The following is a 20150-nucleotide window of genomic DNA, read 5'->3' on the forward strand; positions in this document are numbered from 1 at the left end:
GCCATTGTGGCCATTTTGGAAGTAAACCAGCACATAAAAGATCTCTCTCTCTGCCTGCCTCTCCTTCCTTCCTTCCTTCCTTCCCTCCCTCCCTAACTCTGCCTTTCAAATAAACAATTTTTAAAAATTTCCTAAATATCTCAAGACTGTTGCTTTTTTCTATCTCTTCTACTGTCAACCAACTTCTTTGTCAAAGTTATTGTCAAGTTTAGCCCAACAGTGCAACTGGTTTCTTGACATCTACTTTTGGCTCTCTTTCCTCCACCTCCTACCTCTAAATGAAACCCTCTATGGTTTCCTATTACTTTTATATTTACAACAGTAATACTTAGCATGGCCTCAAAGCCAAGTTCAACCTCAATTTCCATCTTGTACTACAATCCTTCTTCTATTACACTTAAAGCCACATTAGCTTTCTTTCAGTTCCTCATTCTCAAAACACATTTCCTTCAAAGGAAAAAAAAAAAAAAAAGCCTGTGTATATGCTAGTCCCTCTACCCGGTATGATCTTCCTTCCCACTTTTTGTGTAGTTAAGTCCTACTGTCTCTCTAGATCTTAGCCTTCCATGACCTCCTTGACTAGATGTAGTATGTTTATAGTGTAAGCTCTCATATCATAAATCCCACCCTTTTGTAGAACATATGATTGCAAATTTACTTTCACCTAGGTGGTATTTTTATTAATATTTGCCTTCTCCAGACCCATGGAGAAAGGGGTGCTGTTTCATCTGGCTCACCATTTTATCCTCAAAACAAGGCAAAGTATCTGGTTCATAAAAGAAGTTCATTGAATATAGTTGAATGAATACATGGATGAGTAAATAACATGACTGGCTATACTGTCAAAGGCACTGAGGAATCTAGTGGATAGTGGAAAGCAATAAAACATTTTGAGTAGAATAATACACTAAGGTGGTATGCTTTACAGGAATTCTAATATGTAGGAAGATTGAGGGCAGTCAGGACGAGTTAGATAATACAATGGTTTAAGAAAAGTACCAGGGTGACTCACAGCAAAAGGTATACGAATAAAAGGGAGAAACTAAGAAGAGCAAAAGGCAAAGAACTAATAACAAAGACAAACATGGCATAAAAGATATAGAACATGGTATGTCCTAAGGCCCTAACACTTTCTGTACCTCTACTATTACAGAAATGAGTTAACATTCTCAAAGGATAACAAGCAAACATAAAGTATGATGTAAGAAACGACAAAACTAAGCCGGCGCCGTGGCTCAATAGGCTAATCCTCCACCTTGCGGCGCCGGCACACCGGGTTCTAGTCCCGGTTGGGGCGCCGGATTCTGTCCCGGTTGCCCCTCTTCCAGGCCAGCTCTCTGCTATGGCCAGGGAGTGCAGTGGAGGATGGCCCAGGTGCTTGGGCCCTGCACCCCATGGGAGACCAGGAAAAGCACCTGGCTCCTGGCTCCTGCCAGGATCAGCGCGGTGCGCCGGCTGCAGCGGCGGCCATTGGAGGGTGAACCAGCGGCAAAGGAAGACCTTTCTCTCTCTGTCTCTCTCTCTCACTGTCCACTCTGCCTGTCAAAAAAAAAAAAAAAAAAAAAAAAAAAAAAAAGAAACGACAAAACTAAGTTCCAAACACACATACATGCTTCCCAAAAGAAATATTACCAATGCTAAAAACTGTACGTAATTATAAATACCCACGAATTTTTCCGAATTTAGCATAAAACATTTAGACGAGTAAGTCATAAAATATTAAGTCAGAAGTACATAGGTAAAGAAATTTAAAAATAAAGGAAAAATTTTGTGAAACATTTTGAAGAGCTATTATTTTCTAGGTAATTGAAAGCAAATTAAGACCTCACACACAAAAAAAACTTATCAACAGAAACTTACTGCAGTGCATTATGTATGTCCTGACTTGTGGAAATAGTTTTTTTTTAATGATAATCTTTTCTCAAAAGTTCAAAAAATCAAGTCTTTGTAGGACTCGTGTCCAGTCCAGTATTGCCCAAAACCACATAGCAAGTTAACAGATGAACAATTCATCATTTATTAAACTCTTATATCAGTTTTAATTAGATACTCTGTTATATCACCTTATTTAATCCTCTAATAAACCTATTATCTATAACTTAGATTCTAAGGTATACTGTCAATGTATTTGATTCCCCAAAATTTAACTTTAAATGTATATTAAAAATCTGATATGCCATGTTCACAGATCACAATCATCAATAATGTAAATAGTACTCATTTCCCCAAAATAACTTCTATTCAATGTAATTTCAGTCAAAAGTACATTATAGTGACTTTTCTTATAAACATTTAGAAACCTAATTTATATGTAAACTCAAAGAACCTAGAATAGACACAGCAATTTTGAAAAAGTTAGAGACTTAATACTGAGTTCAAGAGTTATACTATAAAACAATAGTAGTTCAGAGTGCATATTGCCAAAAGACACAGATACTAACAAAACAGAACAGAAAGTCCAAAAATAGACATACAAATCTGTGACCAACTGACTTTCAACAAAGATGTCTCAGCAATAAAACAGAGAAAGAATAATCTCTTCAACAAACAGTGCTAATGCAATTAGTAAATCATATGTCAAAAAATGAACTCCAACACTTTTCTCCTATCTCACATATAAATTCTAAATAAGTCATGACCCTAAAAGTAAGTGCTGATACTATAAATTTACTTGGAGAAAATACAAGAGAAAAATCTTAATCTTGGGCTGATAAGGATTTCTTAAACAAGACACAGAAAGCATAAAATATCATCAAAGAAAAAAATAGAGACCAGCATTGTGGCACGATGAGCTAAATCACTGTTGGCAACATGGCATCTGATACTCCATATATAAGAGCACCAGTTCCAGTTCCAGCTGCTCTGCTTCTAATCCAGCTTCCTGCTAATGCTCTTGGATAGGCAGCAGATGATGGCCCAAGTAGTTGGGCCCCTACCACTTATGTAGGAGACTTGGAGAAGGTTCCAGGTTCCTTGCTTCAGAATGGCCCAGACTTAGCTGTTGGTTGCAGTCATTTGGGGAGTGAACCAGCAGATGGAAGATCTCTATCTCTCTGTTGCTCTGCCTTTCAAATTAATAAATACTTAAAATTTGTTTTTAATTCACTCTTCAGTAACACTGTAAAAAATGAAAAAGGAAGCCACAGACAGGGAGAAAAATTTTTAAATATTTATTTATAAGTCAGAATTACAGAGAGAAAGGGAAGGGGAGAGAGACAGAGAGAGGGAGAGAGAGAAAGAAGGAACTTCCACAAATGGTTCACTCTACAAATGGTTCGCTCCACAAACGGTTACAATGGCTGGGACTAGGCCACTGAAGCCAAAAGCTAAGAGCTTCTTCCAGGTCTCCTATGTGGGAGCAGAGGCCCAAGCACTTGTGCCATCCTCCGCTGATTTCCCAGGCACATTAGCAGGGAGCTGGATTGGAAGTAGAGGAGCGAGAACTTGAACTTGCACCCACATGGGATGCCAGCACAACAGATGACAGCTTAACCCCCCACGCCACAGAGCCAGCTCCGGGAGAAAATATTTGAAAAAACATATATTCATAAAGGACTTATATCCAGAATATGTAAAAAAAATTCTTATAACTCATTAACAAGAAGATAACTCAGTACAAAAACAGTCAAAGAATAAGAATACTCACTTCACCCAAAGAAGATATACAGATAGCAAATAAGCACATAAAAAGATGTTCAACATCTTTAGTCACTAGAGAAATGTGAACTGAAATTAAATCAAAATAAGATACAATACACTCACTATATTGTCTTAAAATCTGGAAAACAGTGAAATTCAAGCATTGAAAGGATGTGGAATAACTGGAACTCTTATATTTCTGGTGGGAATACAAAATAGCACAGCCAGTTTAGTAAACACTTTTGCAGTTTTAAATACAGTTAGATACTACTATTCAACCCATCAATTGTGTGCCTATGTTTATAACCGAGAGAAATGAAAGTATGTCTATTTGAAGACTTGAACATTAATTAATGCTCACAGTGGCTTTATTCCTAATGACTAAAAAATCTAAATGTTCTATTTAGTGAATGGAATATTAGCAATAATAAACAAATTACTCATATATGCAACAAGGATGAATCTCAAAAACACTACACTAAGTGAAAGAAGCTGGCCAGTACAACATTACAAACTATATGAATCAACTTTACATGAAATTTTAGAAAATATAAAACTGGCTGGTGCCGTGGCTCACTTGGCTAATCCTCCACCTGTGGCACCGGCACCCCGGGTTCTAGTCCCAGTTGGGGTACCGGGTACTAGTCCCGGTTGCTCCTCTTCTAGTCCAGCTCTCTGCTGTGGCCCGGGAGTGCAGTGGAGGATGGCCCAAGTGCTTGGGCCCCTGCACCCGCATGTGAGACCAAGAAGAAGCACCTGGCTCCTGCCTTTGGCCATCTTGGGGGTGAACCAATGGAAGGAAGACCTTTCTCTCTTTCACTGTCTAACTCTGCCTGTCAAAAAAAAATTTTTTTAAATAAAATATAAAACTATAAATGACAAAAAGCAGATCAGTAAGTGTCAAGGGAGAGTGGTAGAGATGGCCAGAGATGGCCCAAGATGGCCCTTGTCTCCCTGCACCTGCATGGGAGACCTGGAAGAAGCTCCAGGCTCCTGGATTTGGATGGGCTCAGCTCCGGCCGTTGGGGCCAATGGAGGAGTGATCAGCAGATGGAAGACCTCTTTCTCTCTGCCTCTTCTCTCTCTGTGAAACTCTAACTTTCAAATAAATAAATAAATCTTAAAAAAAAAAAAAGAAATTAACTATAAATGACATGAAGGAAATTTTTCGCTAAAATAGATATTTTATATTTATACTGTGGTATTAATTATATGACTACTTACATTTGTCAAAACTCATAAAGTTTTATACCTGAAATTGCTTTATTATATATATATATATTGTACCTCAACAAAGGGGACAAAACATCAACAAAAAGAAATATAAACAAACGTAAAATTTGAGTATCATATATTTAATGGCCCAAAAAGAGAGGAGTCATTTGATTTAGGATCTGCTGCCTTAGAGTGTATCATGCTGACTTCTTTCTGAGAATATCTCCTTACAGATTCAATGGCAGGAGAATATTGAGTGGGGAGCCACTGTGGCACAGTAGAGCTAAGCTGACGCTAGCATCTCATATGGGCCCAGGTTCCAGTCCTGGCTGCTCCACTTCCCATTCAGTTCTCTGCTAATGTGCCTGAGAAAGCAAAAGACAGCCCAAGTACTTGGGCCCCTGCACCCATGTGGAAGACAAGAAGATGCTCCTGGCTCCTGGCTTTGGCCTAGCCAGCCCTGGACATTGCAGCTATCTGTAGAGTAAACCAGTGGATGGAAGATCTCTCTCTGTCTCTTTCTCTCTCTGTAAAATTCAGCCTTTCAAATAAATAAATCTTTGAAAAAAATTCCACAGGGACACATGTAAGAGGCACATGCACACACACAAATACAAACACTCCCAAGGAATACGAGAGTTCAATTCTTAGGAGGATAATCTATGCATCTATTTTCTACCACTTAAGGCAACATAACAAAAAGGAAGCATCAGAGTTGCTTCATTAAAGTACTTTAAATTTTAATTAACAATCATTACTAAGCACACATTTCATGATATACCAGTATATCCACACTGTAGCTGAAAATCTGACCCAAACAGATGGAGCAAAAACCAATTCATTCATTGACCTAAAATCTAAGAACTAATACTGCTAGTTAGTGGATAAATGAGCCAAGATCTCTAGAGTATTGGAAGTTATTGATTTTTAAAGAACTTAGCTTAATTAGTAGTCCCTGAGCTACATACAGCAGAGTTAGCAAATAAGGTTATCAATTGCAGACTAATAATATATATATATATAATCAAATACTTCACCCAGGCTATGAATATCAACTGAGTGACCAGTATGTACCACACACTGGGGTTACAATGGTAAACAAAAGGAAAATAGGATAGTTTGTCTTGATGGGGCAAGAATAAAGGCTGAGAGTAAGAAATTAGTGTACAGACTACAAAATCATTACACACTATCACACCATGATAAATGCTATGAGGAGAAAGCATTTTTTTCTTTTTTGAGGGCAAATAAGGACCTGCGCTCTTGTCTTGATCATAGCCCCTCCCCTGGCAAGTACTTTGTCTGGATATTTCTTTTTTATTTTTTTTTTTTTTTTTTTTTTTTTTTTTTTTTTTTTTTTTTTTTTTTTTTTTGACAGGCAGAGTAGACAGTGAGAGAGAGAGACAGAGAGAAAGGTCTTCCTTTGCCGTTGGTTCACCCTCCAATGGCCGCCGCTGCAGCCGGCGCACCGCGCTGATCCTGGCAGGAGCCAGGAGCCAGGTGCTTTTCCTGGTCTCCCATGGGGTGCAGGGCCCAAGCACCTGGGCCATCCTCCACTGCACTCCCTGGCCATAGCAGAGAGCTGGCCTGGAAGAGGGGGAACCGGGACAGAATCCGGCGCCCCAACCGGGACTAGAACCCGGTGTGCCGGCGCCGCAAGGTGGAGGATTAGCCTATTGAGCCACGGCGCCGGCTTCTTTTTTATTTTTTTAAGATTTTTACGTATTAATTTGAGAGGTAGAGTTACAGATAGTGAGAGGGAGAGACAGAGAGAAAGGTCTTCTTTCTGCTGGTTCACTCCCCAATTGGCCTCAACAGCCAGAGCTGCGCCGATTCGAAGCCGGGAGCCAGGTGATTCTTCTTGGTCTCCCATGCGGGTGCAGGGGCCCAAGCATGTGGGCCATCTTATACTGCTTTCCCAGGCACAGCAGAGAGCTGGATTGGAAGAGGAGCGGCCGGGACTAGAACCGGCACCCATATGGGATGCCAGCACTGCAGGTGGAGGATTAACCTATTGCGCCATGGCACTGGCCCCTGGGTATTTCCTTTAAATAAACATCTACATCCCACCTAAAACCCAACCCTCTGGTATGGCGCAGGTGTTACCAAGTCTTCTGTAATTCTTTTTATTTTTTTTTTTAAGATTTATTTATGTATTTGAAAGAGTTACAGAGAGAGAAGGAGAGGCAGAGAGAGAGAGAGGTTTTCCATCTGTTGGTTCACTCCCCAGTTGGCTGCAACAGCCGGGACTGTGCTTATCCGAAGCCAGGTGCTTCTTCTGGGTTTTCCATGTTGGTACAGGGGTCCAAGACTTGAGCCATCTTCCACTGCTTTCCCAGGCTATAGCAGAGAGCTGGATCTGAAGTGGAGCAGCTTGGGCTTGAACTGGTGACCATACGGTATGTCGGCACTGCAGGCGGTGGCTTTACCCGCTAGGCCACAGTGCTGGCCCCCTGTAATCCTTCTAAGAATCTCGGAGCCAGCACTGTGGCACAGTGGGTAAAGCTGCTGCCTGCAGTGCAGGTGTACCATATGGATGCCAGCTCATGGTCCCAGCTGCTCCACCTCCAATTCAGCTCCTTGCTATGGCCTGGGAAAGCAGTAGAAGATGGCTCAAGTGCTTGGATCCCTGCAACCATGTGGGAGACCCGGAAGAAGCTCCTGGCTTGGGATCAGCACAGCTCTAGCTGTTGTGGCCATCTGGGGAGTGAACAGGCAGATGGAAGACCTCTCTCTCACCTCTCCTCTCTCTTTCTCTCTGCCTCTGCCCCTGCCCCTCTGTAACTCTGCCTTTCAAATAAATTAAGCAAATCTAAAAAAAAAAAAGAACAAGGAATCTCTACTTGTTGTACTGTGATAGAGACTAAAGTCAGCAGAATTTCTTAAACAGTTATTATCTCATTTAATCATTACAACTGCCATGAGATGTAGTTATTATCCTCATTCTAAAGTTAAAGAAACTAAAACTTGGAACAAAAGAGAATATGGTTATATTTATTTTACTTTCAATTACTGCAGAACCAAGAACCAAAACTTGGTATTTATGAGGTAAACATATTCTTTAACCAATATGTTTTAAATACCTAGATTCAATTTTAATTGGAAATGCTAGTATGAATTAATGACATATTTTCTTTTTAGGAAAAAAGTTTTTGTGTAGCTCTGTCTACTGAAAAGGACTGAAAACAGTGACTAGCTCAACAGCAGTGATCACCCCTTAAAATCCAGGTTATGGTCTCCATATACCATTTCCTAATACATGGAACTTGAATTGATTCCAAACTGAAGGCAAAAATATCCAAGCTTAGAACACGCTGAGACACTAGAAAACAAAGCAGCTTTCAAGCTTTTAAAATATAACTAGCTTCTTAACCACCCCTTTTATTTTAAAAACTGTTAACTGTACCCCTTTCAAATCTAATCTCTCCTTCTTCCTCTACTAATCAAAACCCCTAAATTTTAGGGGGAACATAGCCACCAAGCTGAGATTTTAGTTTTCACTCTGCCTTGTAGCTGAGTTCTCGCTGATGGACTCTGATCAGAAATGCCATGTGTTACATCATGCTCATACTAGGAAGTTGCCTGCCCTCTACACTCTTGATGCCTTCCTACAGGCTAGAATTCAGTTGTTAAGATATGTTGTAAAACCAACATCAACAATTAAGATGAAGGCAAAGACAGCAATAAAGTAGATGGAATCTAGGACAATCACTTGGTAGAGATCCATCCCACCTCCTTGACTACTAAACTATTCTGTGGTGTGAAAGAAAAAGCTTTTTATCTTTTTAAAATAATATTATGGGGCTGGTGCTGTGGCGTAGCAGGTAAAGCCGCTGCCTGCAATGCCGGCATCCCATATGGGCACCGGTTCGTGTCCCAGCTGCTCCACTTCCGATTCAGTTCTCTGCTATGGCCTGGAAAAGCAGTAAAAGATGGCCCAAGTTAGGAAACTCCTGGCTCCTTGCTTCAGATTCACACAGATCCGGCCACTGCAACCAATAGGAGAGTGAACCAGCGGATGGAAGACCTCTCCCTCTCTCTGCCTCTCCTTCTCTCTCTGTGTAACTCTTTCAAATAAATAAATAAATCTAAAAACAAAACAGAACACTATTAAGGTTTTCTCAACTAATATCCTAAAAAATACACCTTGCCCGAAGCTTTTCAGAATCCTTGAAGGTTCAATTAGATGCCTGTCAATTTGTTATTCTTTACTGCACAAAACGTGCAATGAGGCACTGTATGTGTTATGGGCAGGAAAGCACACATTCTAATCAAACTAATGCTAAATGCCGTCATGATTCACTTAGAAGGCTGGCACCTCCAGCTCAAGTCCCAGTTACTCAAATTTGCTTGGATAATGTGAATGGGAAAAAAACTTCAAATAAAATTTTAACATTGTTAGTATAACTATTTCTTAAATCCCATTCCTCAAATATAACACAATTTTAGATCTTAAAACAGTAACAATAAACCATGTTCAGTAGTGACAGACCTTTACAGATGCATTTCAGTTTCCTCCTTCCCAACAGATACAGCGATAGTTCTAAGATTGAAGATTTGATCCTTCAAATGCCTTTCTCTCCCTACCCTCTAACAATCTCAACTCCTTGGTTTTTGTTTTTTGTTTGGTTTTTTTTTTTTTAATTATTTCCAAGAACAATACAGATTTCAAGAATTTCCAAACTGAAATCATGTGGTTGAAGATAAGTTGACTACAGAGACTTGTCCATGCTAGAATTGGTTGCTTGGGAAACTCACAAGTAAAGAACTACTACACTGTTATTGTGCCTTCACTTCTGCCAAGTATGAATAGTGTTATTAAAAAGAAAGAACTGATGCACTAAATACAGAACTGATCACTTTTAAATGACTTTGTTTTGTTAATTTCATCTCAAGTGTGTGTGTGCATGTGTGTGTATATATATAAATCATTAGTAAAAGCAAAGTCAGTTAAGGAAAAGTCCCAGACAGTACAACAAAGATAGGAGAGAAATTATTAAAAAAAAGAAGAAATCAATTCAGAAGTTTGATATTTACAAAAAAGAGAGAGGCATAGGAGGGGGAAAACTGTCCAAGAAATAATACAACATTTCTGAAAGTTAAAGTCAAACTGAAAGGCCCTTCAGGGTCTGGCGCCGTGGCATAGTGGGTTAACACCCTGGCCTGGAGCACCGGCATGCCATATGGGCACCAGTTCTAGTTCCGGCTGCTCCTCTTCCAATCTAGCTCTCTGCTATGGCCTGCGATAGCAGTGGAGGATGGCCAAAGTGCCTGGGCCCCTGCACCCATGTGGGAGACCTGGAAGAAGCTCCTGGCTCTGGATTGGCGCAGCTCCGGCTGTTTCGGCCAGTTGGGGGGTGAACCATCAGATGGAAGACCTCTCTCTCTCTGTCTGCCTCTCCTCTCTATGTGTAACTCTGACTTTCAAATAAATAAAATAAACCTTAAAAAAAAAAAAAAAAGGGCCTTCCAGGAACCTAGCACAATAAATGAGGAAATATCTATACTACAGATCATCATCTCTTTAAGTCTAAAAACTTCAAGAGAGAAAAACAAAAACAACAACAAAAAAAACTCTACAGGTCACAAACAGAAATAAGAATCGAATTTCATATATAGCAACACTCAAAGCTGTAAGTGAACAGAATATTGTCTTAAAGAGAAACCATTTCCAAACTAGAAATCAGAAACCACAATGATTATCAATAAAATAAAAGGCTAAAACAGAGATTAGCAATTCAACAATGCTTTTAATTTACCTCCCATATGAACCCCTTCTCCTGAAGCTACTGGAGAAGAATGTGCACCATCAAAAGGAGGCACTTAAAAAAAAATCAAGAAATATGGCGCCGGCGCCACGGCTCAATAGGCTAATCCTCCACCTTGCAGCACCGGCACACCGGGTTCTAGTCCCGGTCGGGGCCCCGGATTCTGTCCCGGTTGCCCCTCTTCCAGGCCAACTCTCTGCTGTGGCCAGGGAGTGCAGTGGAAGATGGCCCAAGTGCTTGGGCCCTGCACCCCATGGGAGACCAGGAGAAGCACCTGGCTCCTGCCATCGGATCGGCGCAGTGCGCCGGCCGCGGCGGCCATTGGAGGGTGAACCAACGGCAAAGGAAGACCTTTCTCTCTGTCTCTCTCTCTCTCACTGTCCACTCTGCCTGTAAAAAAAAAAAAAGAAAGCAAGAAAGAAAGCAAGCAAGCAAGCAGGCAATACAGGATCTAGGAAATAGGAGAAGTCGAGTTGGGTGTTTGAACTATCTGTTACACGTTCTGTACACAGAAGTGCCTGGCTCACAGGCCCAGCTCTGCTCCAACTCCAGGTTCCTGCTAATGTGCATCCTGAGAGGCAGCAAGTAATGGCTTTAGTAGTTGGGTCCTTGTCACCCACATGGGAGACTCAGATTGTGTCCCAGACTCCTAGCTTTAGCCTGGCCCAGCTCTGGCTGTTGCAGGCATCTGAAGAGATGCAGCAGATGGAAGATATCTTTCTTTCTCTTTTTCTCTCTCTGCCTCCCAAATAAACATAAAATAAAACTTTTCAATAAAAAACAAATTCTCACACTAAAGTATAAAGAACAATGCACTTGAAATAAAATGAGAAAAATCAATGGTAAAGTCCCAGCTCTTACTTGGGAATCAGTTTTAGTAAAAGTCATTTCCTCCATTCCTACAGAATTGAAAATTAAGATATAAAATTATTATGTGTACAATAAAAGTGTCTATACTTTTTTCTTATACAATTAAGTTTATACTTGTTTTCTTATTTATATTAAGCTCAATTTCATAATTATTTTGACAACCAGGAATAAAACAAAGTAGCATAGGGGCCACTTGAGACACCAGCATCCCCCATGAGCACCAGTTCAAGTCCCAGTTGCTCCACTTCTGATCCAGCTCCTTGCTAATGTAAATGGGAAAGCAGTGGAAGATGGCCCAAGTGCTTCTGAGCCTGCCCCAACATGGGAGACACAGATGGAGCTCCAGTCTCCTGGCTTTGGCCTGGCCACTGAATCAGCAGATGGAAAATCTGCCTTTCTCTCTCTCTCTCTCTGATTCTGCCTTTCAAATAAATAAATACTATTTTAAAAGAAAGTAAAATAGTAAAAAAAAAAAAAAAACTTCATAATTATTTCTAAAAACAGTACCTAGTCATAGCAAGCCCTAAATATTTTTAACAACTTTACTAAGGCGAAATTACCTGTCATAGAGCCCAATTCAATGATTTTTAATAAATTTACAGACTTGTACAACAGTCACCACCCTGCAGTTTCAAGACATTGCCAAAACCCTAAGATCCCTTTTGCCCATTTGCAATCAGTCCCCACTCTATCCTCAGGCAATCACTAATCTACTTTATGGACATGCCATATAAATACAATCACAAAGTATGTGGAATTTTGCATCTAGTATTTATTTATCAGAAAGATAAAGTGACAGAGAGAGAAAGAAAGACAGAGATCCTCATCCTTTATCCTTCATCTCAAATGCTTGCATCATTTGGAGCTGGGCCATGCTGAAGCCAAGAGCCAAGAACTCCAGCCCAGTCTACCAGTCTACCATGTGGATTACAGGACCCCAATCATTTTAGCAGAGCCAGACTGGAAGCAGAGCAGCCAGGACTTGTACAAGCACTCCATTATGGGATGAAGGCATCACAAGCAGCAGCTTAACCTACTGCACCACAACACCTGGTATGTTTCTTAGCTCAAACAAGTTGTAGCATTTCAATAGTTTATTGCTAAATAGTATTCCAAGTTATTCCATATATCTGATATAAGTTAACCCATAATTGTATCATCTTTGCCAAAATGTAAAAACAGATAAACTGACAAAACCATTCCTCATATGTACAGTAATGTACATATATCTGCTATTTCTCTGAAACACAAATCTGATCATTTTTATCTAAAATCTTTTCAATAGTTCCCACTAGCCTATAAGGCAAAGCCCAAGCTTCTTGGCCGACCATATGCACGTGGGCCATGCTAACGTGTTCAGTCTGATTTGCTGCTATTCTTTTCTTGAACATTTTACAAACCAACAATACCGAGGTACATGAGTCCCCCAAATTCTCTTCTGCTATTTTTTGCATCCATCAAGTCAATCATATCTTGAATTAATCTTTTAAATCTCAACTCAATACATTTCCCAGAGGCAATTTCTTATTTTTCTCAACTATACCATCTTATTAGCTTATATTTCAATCATGTTACATTTTATTCCATGCCATAACTTTCACCAATCTCTCTAAACACGCTCATGAGCTAATGTCTAACCTTGCGTCTCAACTTTATTGCTGCTCAATAATTATTTGTTCAATTAAATTGAATAACATTCCATTAGTGTTCATAGTCTGCTTTATTAAGGAAGATCAATTGCATGGATAAAGTCTACTAGCAAACGAATGTGAAAAGGACCTAACAGAAGCAGTTACCTCCAAGATGTAAGGTAGTGGTATACAAAATAGAGTGTATTCCAGGGGTGGGTACTGTAGCCTAGTAGGTTGAGTCACTGCTTGGGACACTACCATCCCCTAGGTGCCTGGCATTTATACCAACTGTGCTTCCCAGCTTCCTGCTAATGTGTACTCCAGGAGGCAGCAAATTATGGCTCAATTGCTTGGGTCCCTGACACTCAAGTGGGAAAACTGAATGGAGTTCCTGGCTCCAGGCTTCAGCCTAGTCCACCAGAGATGATGCAGGCATTTGAGGATGGAAGATACTTTCTTTTTCTCCTGCTCTCCCTCCATCCTTTCTACATTTCAAACAAATTAATGACTTAAGAAAATAGAGTACACTCCAGAGGTCAGCAAACAATGGCCCATCAGCCAAATCCAGCCTATTTTTGTAAACAGAACTTCATTACACACAGCCACATTGACTCATTTAACATACTGGTTATGGCTGTTTTTGCGCTGAGGCAGCAGACTTGGTTAACTCCAACAGAGATCATATGGGCTGAACACTTCACTCTCAGACTCCTGGTATGAATCAGGATTCATACTGTGCAGAAACAAAGTATCAGAACTTCCTTCACACAAGTTTTCTTCACCTCATCTTTTCAAACTTTTATTTTCAGTGCCAATGTTTCATAAATGTTTATATGGAAGTGATATATTGTTTAAAAATGTATACACATTGGGATGGTATTGGTGTTCAATCTAAAAAAAAAAAAACCACTCATCCTTCCTAAGTCTAAGGACAAATTTTTTTTTTTTTTTTGAAGATTTTATTTATTTGAGAGGTAGTGTTACAGACAGTGAGATGAAGAGAGAAAGGTCTTCTTTCTGTTGGTTCACTCCCCGAATGGCCGCAACAGCCAGAGCTGTGCCAATCCGAAGCCAGGAGTCAGGAGTCTCTTCCCAGTCTCCCATGCAGGTGTGCAGAGACCCAAGCACGTGAGCCATCTTCTACTGCATTCCTAGGCCATAGCAGAGAGCTGGATTGGAAGAAGAGCAACTAGGACAACAACCAGCACCCATATGGGATGCCGGTGCCACAGGCGGAGGATTAACCTTCTGTGCCACGGTGCCGGACCCAGGACAAGTTTTAATAGTTTACTTATATTTACCCATAAAGGTTATTACATGGGGCCGGCATTGTGGTGTAGCAGGTTAAGCTGCTGCCTGTAGCACTGGCATCCCATATGGGTATCAATTCGTGTCCTGGCTGCTCCACACCCAATCCAGATCCATGTTAATGGCCTGGGAAAGCAGTGGAAGACGACCCAGGTGCCTGGGTCCCTGCACCCAAATGGGATATCCAGATGAAGCTCCTGGCTTCTGGCTTCAGTCTGGGTCAGCCTTGGCCATTGCCATTTGGGGAGTGAACCAGTGGATGGAAGACCTCTCTCTTTCTCTGTAACTCTTTCAAATAAATAAAATAAATATTTTTAAAAAGGTTATTACATAAACAACTGGGTTCTGTAAGTGCTTCAAATCATAGACAAAAGACCTAGAATTAAATGTTTTCAAAACTGAAATGCTCAAAACATCTCTAAAAAATCTGTTCATGATACTGAGATTATTACTTTAATGATACAGGTACTACTAATATTTTTCAAGTTAAATATGATAAAATATGAAATACATAAATCCAAACTGCTTCAAAGGATGTTTTTTAAGTTTATTATGACAGATCAAATGCAAACTTGTGCTAGGAACCCCTGAATTTCAAATGCCTGATACATCATTGGTATTTGATAGGTACACAAACTAAGAGAACAATCTGCTAGCTAATTTTTAAAATCTATCTGGTCTTAGCGACTTAATGCAATTTTGTAATCATTATGTTCCTTAGCTATAGCTAGCTGCAAGGCTATTTGTTCAAGACAACAGAACCCAGTCTAAGGCCCTGAAGATGAACAGCCCAGTAAATAACAGATTCCTCTCTTTCTAGATCTTAAGCTTAATAAGGTGATTTCTAACAACTCAAAAGTTGGAATCTGATCATCATCATCAACCCACTTTATAAGCTCAAAGTTAATTTACCAATTGAATCTGGATTTCTCAGGTTACGATTGTCATTCTACGTTGAATTGGATTCTCCAACAAATAGTCACAGCCCCCAGAGAGAACTACACTCTACTCTGCTCACCTTTAAGGCTTTTTCTGAGGCCTTCTGAGATGACTAGCATCAGACTTTTGAGGAAGGCTAGCCATTAGACAAGGCTTTTCCCCACGATCTGACTGCTTGAAGTGACATCCAGGATCAGGTCGATCCTGTATCCAGGAATCACGACCCTCCCTGAGGCACCAGTCATCATGAGACAGTCAGTGCACTTTGGCACTTCTTGAAAATCACTGGGCTGCGCCTTTAGCTGAAAGGAAAAAAAACATCAAAACCACAACAAACAAAACAAAGGGGGGAAAATCAGTAATTCAATCTGAAAAGACAGAACGTGGGGAAAAATACACAAAAACAGCCTTGTCTAGATCAAAATGTAGTCTTGCCTTGAAATAAAGAGCATAGTTTGAGTATCATTCCAGTCACTGCATAAGATTTCTACCTAATATGCAAATCTAAAAAATTTTAAATCTACTGTATTGTATCTGAAAAGAACTGAAAGTTGAAGTTAACTATAAAAATATCCATACAGCTAAATAAGTATAACTTAGGTATTTATAACCTACTAGCAGTAACGCTTATATGACTGTGATGCCTAACATTTTTATTCTCAAATTGAAATCTCACTTACAGGGGCATGAAATACCCAAAAAGGCTGAGTTTAACAGCAGAGTACCAATGCAGTTAAAATCAATCTACTAAGTTCTTAAATAAAAAATTAGACTTGCATGCTCTTTAACTGACTGGACACTAACACAAGGTATACCCCCGTCCACACCCTCCTTCCCCACACACAATGCTCTAGGTCCTTGCATTCTGTTAAATTTCAATGTTGATGCTTGCTTGAAATAAGCAATTTTAAATGTTCACATCATAATATCCTTAAATTTAAAAAAAAAATTGAAAAAGCTGATGAATAAATAGGATGCTTAATGTTTATTTAACCTACAAAGTTACTTTCCTAAGAAACAATACAAAAGGGCAAGAAAGGGGCCAGCACCATGGTATAACAGGTAAAGCTGCCACCTGCAGTGCCAGCATTCCATATGAGTACCAGCTACTCCACTTCCAATCCAGCTCTCTGTTATAGCCTGGGAAAACAATAGAAGATAGTCCAAGTGTTTGGGCCCCTACACCCGCATGGGATACCTGGAAGAAGCTCCTGGCTCTTGTTTGTGGCCATTTGGGGAGTGAACCAGTGGATGGAAGCTTATCTCTCTGCCTCTGCCTCTCTGTAACTTTGCCTTTCAATAAATAAATCTTTAAAATAAATAAATAAATAAATAAATAAATAAATAAATAAATAAAGGCTCCCTCCAGGGCCATTCAGGAGCGGGGAGGGGGAGGTGGGAGGGAGGGAGGGAGGGAGGGGAAAAAAAATAAAAGGCAAGAAAAAGTCTCAGCCGGCGCCGCTGCTCACTTGGCTAATCCTCCGCCTGCGGCGCCAGCACACCGGGTTCTAGTCCCGGTTGGGGCGCCAGATTCTGTCCCGGTTGCCCCTCTTCCAGGCCAGCTCTCTGCTGTGGCCCAGGAGTGCAGTGGAAGATGGCCCAAATGCTTGGGCCCTGCACCCACATGGGAGACCAGGAGGAAGCACCTGGCTCCTGGCTTCGGACTGGCGCAGCGCGCTGGCCATAACAGCCACTTGGGGGGTGAACCAATGGAAAAGGAAGACCTTTCTCTCTGTCTCTCTAACTCTGTCTGTCAAAAAAAAAAAAAAAAGTCTCTGAGCTACAGCCTTACTCTAATCGTAATAATACTCTATCGGGACCATCACTGTGGCACAGGGAGTTAAGCAATCCCAGCATCCCATGAGTGCCAGTTCGTGTCCTGGCTGCTTCATTTTTGATCCAGCTTCCTGCTAATATCCCTGAGAAGGCAGACAAACATTGTCCAAGTTCTTGGGCCCCTGCCACCCATGTGGTACACCCAGATGTAGTTCTAGGCTCTGGGCTTTGGCCTGGCCCAGCCTGGGCCACAGTGGCCATTTGGGGAGTGAACCAGCAGACAGAAGATATCTCTTTAAAAAATAAATATTTCATTAATAACTTCCTTTTTCCTACTTTACCATGTCTCAGTTAATACTACCAACATTCACACAGACATCCAAGATGGAAACCTGGATCAGACTAGAGTGAGACTTGATCCCAGGCTTTTATCAGAAAAATATGCATGAAGACAGATAAAGAGTACTTAGATATGATTTTGGCAAATTCACAGAACCCTCTGAAGTCCAAGTATGCTTGTGAAATACTTTTTTTTTCCCTGCTACTTTACCTGCCATTTTGAAAGCCTGCCTAGCATATCTATCAAATCTCTCAGATTTCTGGCTTTCTGTTCACTGCTGGTTTATTTTGGGCATTCTCCATGTTTTCCCTGGGCTGTTACAGGCTTGTTCTTCCCATCTTACCACCTTCAATCCATCTTTTTTCACCTTGCTAGCAGAATAACCTTACTAAATACAAAATTGACCATGTCACTCACCTACCTAAAATCTTCCACACTTCCCCTGCACATGTTAACAGAATTAAGTCCTATCTCATTATGGTGATATTATGTCTTCTACTGTATTTCAATCACCCATTCCTCCCACCTATATTTCCCATACTCCTGACATACAATTTAGAATCTCCTCATACGTTGTGTTCATGTCTTAGTACTTTCACATACTGGTCCCTCTTCACGAAATGGCTCTATTCCTTACCATCCCCTCAAATCTTAGCTTCTTTCTTCATGCTCTTTCAGAACTTTCTGTTCATTTCTTCCACAAGATTTACCCCAACGTGTTATGAATGCTTATTACTTCCCTGTCTTCAAGAATGTCATGTTTAGAGGCAAGGGCCTTGCCTAATTCCTTCTTTGTGCCCCCAGTTTAGAACATAAAGAACCTAAATGTAAGTGCATGGGGCAGTCACTATTCTCATACACAGACAATATCACTATGTATCACAGGGAACATTGTTGCTGAATTAATCTACCTCTGGTTCACTGACCAAATGCTTGCAACAGCCAGGACTGGGCCAAGCTGAAGCTAGGGGCTGAGAATGCCATCGCAGTCTCCCACGTAGGTGGCAGAGACTCACGCACTTGGACCACTACCCACTGCCTTCCAAGGCACATTGCCAGGAAGCTGTATAGAAAGCAGAGCAGTTGGTACTTGAACCAGAACTTGAATATGGGAGGCCAGAGTTAAAAACAGCAGATTAACCTGCTATGCCACAATGCAGTACTCAGATTTAAAAAGTTTGTGAAGGTATCCATCAACAGATAAATGGATAAAATGTGATATATGTACACAAATAATTATTCAGTCATTTTGTAAAAAGAATGACTTTGCCGCAAGATGGATGGAACTGGAGGACACTATGTTAAGCAAAATGAGCCAGACACAGAAAGACTACCTACTGTGTGTTCTCACTCACATGTGGAAGCAAAAGACTAGAATAGAGGACACCAGAGGCTAGGAAAGGGAGAGGCCAGTTATCAGGTACAACTAGTTAGGTAAGAGGAATAAGCTTTAATATTCTATAGCACAGTAGAGTGACTACAGTTAGCAATAATTTCTTATATATCCCAAAATAAAGGGAAGAAAAGACTTTGAATGTCCCCAACACAAAGAAATGATAAATGTCTGACTTTGGATCAGCACAGCTCCAGCCATTGTAGCCCTTTGGGGAGTGAGCCAGTGGATGGAGGATCTCTCTCTTTCTCTTGCTGCACCTCTGCCTCTTTGTAATTTTAGCTTTCAAATAAATAAATAAATCTTTAAAAACAAAATCATCTGTGCTCCATGAATACGTATACTTATGTATCAATTTTTTAAAGAGGAAAAAATTCCAGTTATCTTTTAATCATTAATCGATAATACAAGGCATAATTATAGATCCTTGCCATTTACATTGCCTAAAATGATCCATAAAAAAATCACCAATACCAATCTACAACTCAGAGATTAAACCTTTGTCTCAACTTCTGAGGACCTACAAACTGAAATATAAATCCCAATGTACAACCTTTTCAACACCTACCTGGTTTCTATAAAGAAACACATTCCTGGCCGGCGCCGCGGCTCAATAGGCTAATCCTCCACCTTGTGGCACCGGCACACTGGGTTCTAGTCCCGGTTGCCCCTCTTCCAGGCCAGCTCTCTGCTGTGGCCAGGGAGTGCAGTGGAGGATGGCCCAAGTGCTTGGGCCCTGCACCCCATGGGAGACCAGGAGAAGCACCTGGCTCCTGCCTTCGGATCAGCGCGGTGCGCTGGCTACAGCACGCCAGCCATGGCGGCCATTGGAGGGTGAACCAACGGCAAAGGAAGACCTTTCTCTCTGTCTCTCTCTCTCTCACTGTCCACTCTGCCTGTCAAAAAAAAAAAAAAAAAAAAGAAAAAAAAAAAGAAACACATTCCTTACTGAATATCTGACCCCCAGAAGTTATAAAAGTAGTTGTCCTAGTTGGCCATAAAAAGCTGGGAAAGCTAGTAAGAAAGCAAAACTGTTATCACCAAAAATCAATGGTTTAGTTTGCAAACACCTTCTCTAAAACATTAGCCTCCAGGGCAATCATAATATTGATAAAGAGGTACAGAAGGCCTCTTCAGCATTTGGAAATCTCAATATTTGAAAGATAATACTACTCTTAGCACTTTCAAGGAAGAGAAAAATAGCTGCTACACTATCCTGGGAATGTCATTCAACACTAAGAAGGTACTGGCAGGATTTCTTCTGAGCCACT

General features: G+C 40.7%; 1 protein-coding gene across 3 annotated transcripts in view; it reads right to left on the reverse strand.

The window, feature by feature from the left end:
* Nucleotides 1-20150, reverse strand: part of INTS6 (integrator complex subunit 6) — a 92615-nt gene that overhangs the window by 46621 nt on the left and 25844 nt on the right. Inside the window, exon 1 of one of the 3 annotated variants that reach the window (XM_051832223.3) lies at nt 15450-15655. The exons of the other annotated variants lie outside the window; for them this stretch is intronic. The gene's annotated coding sequence lies outside the window, so the exon portion shown is untranslated. Of the gene's footprint in view, nt 1-15449; nt 15656-20150 lie in introns of those variants that run through there. 3 annotated transcript variants of the gene reach the window in all.

Source organism: Oryctolagus cuniculus, chromosome 9, assembly GCF_051225735.1.
Source record: "Oryctolagus cuniculus isolate XC-2025 breed Fujian yellow rabbit chromosome 9, ASM5122573v1, whole genome shotgun sequence".
Classification (NCBI taxonomy): Eukaryota; Metazoa; Chordata; class Mammalia; order Lagomorpha; family Leporidae; genus Oryctolagus; species Oryctolagus cuniculus.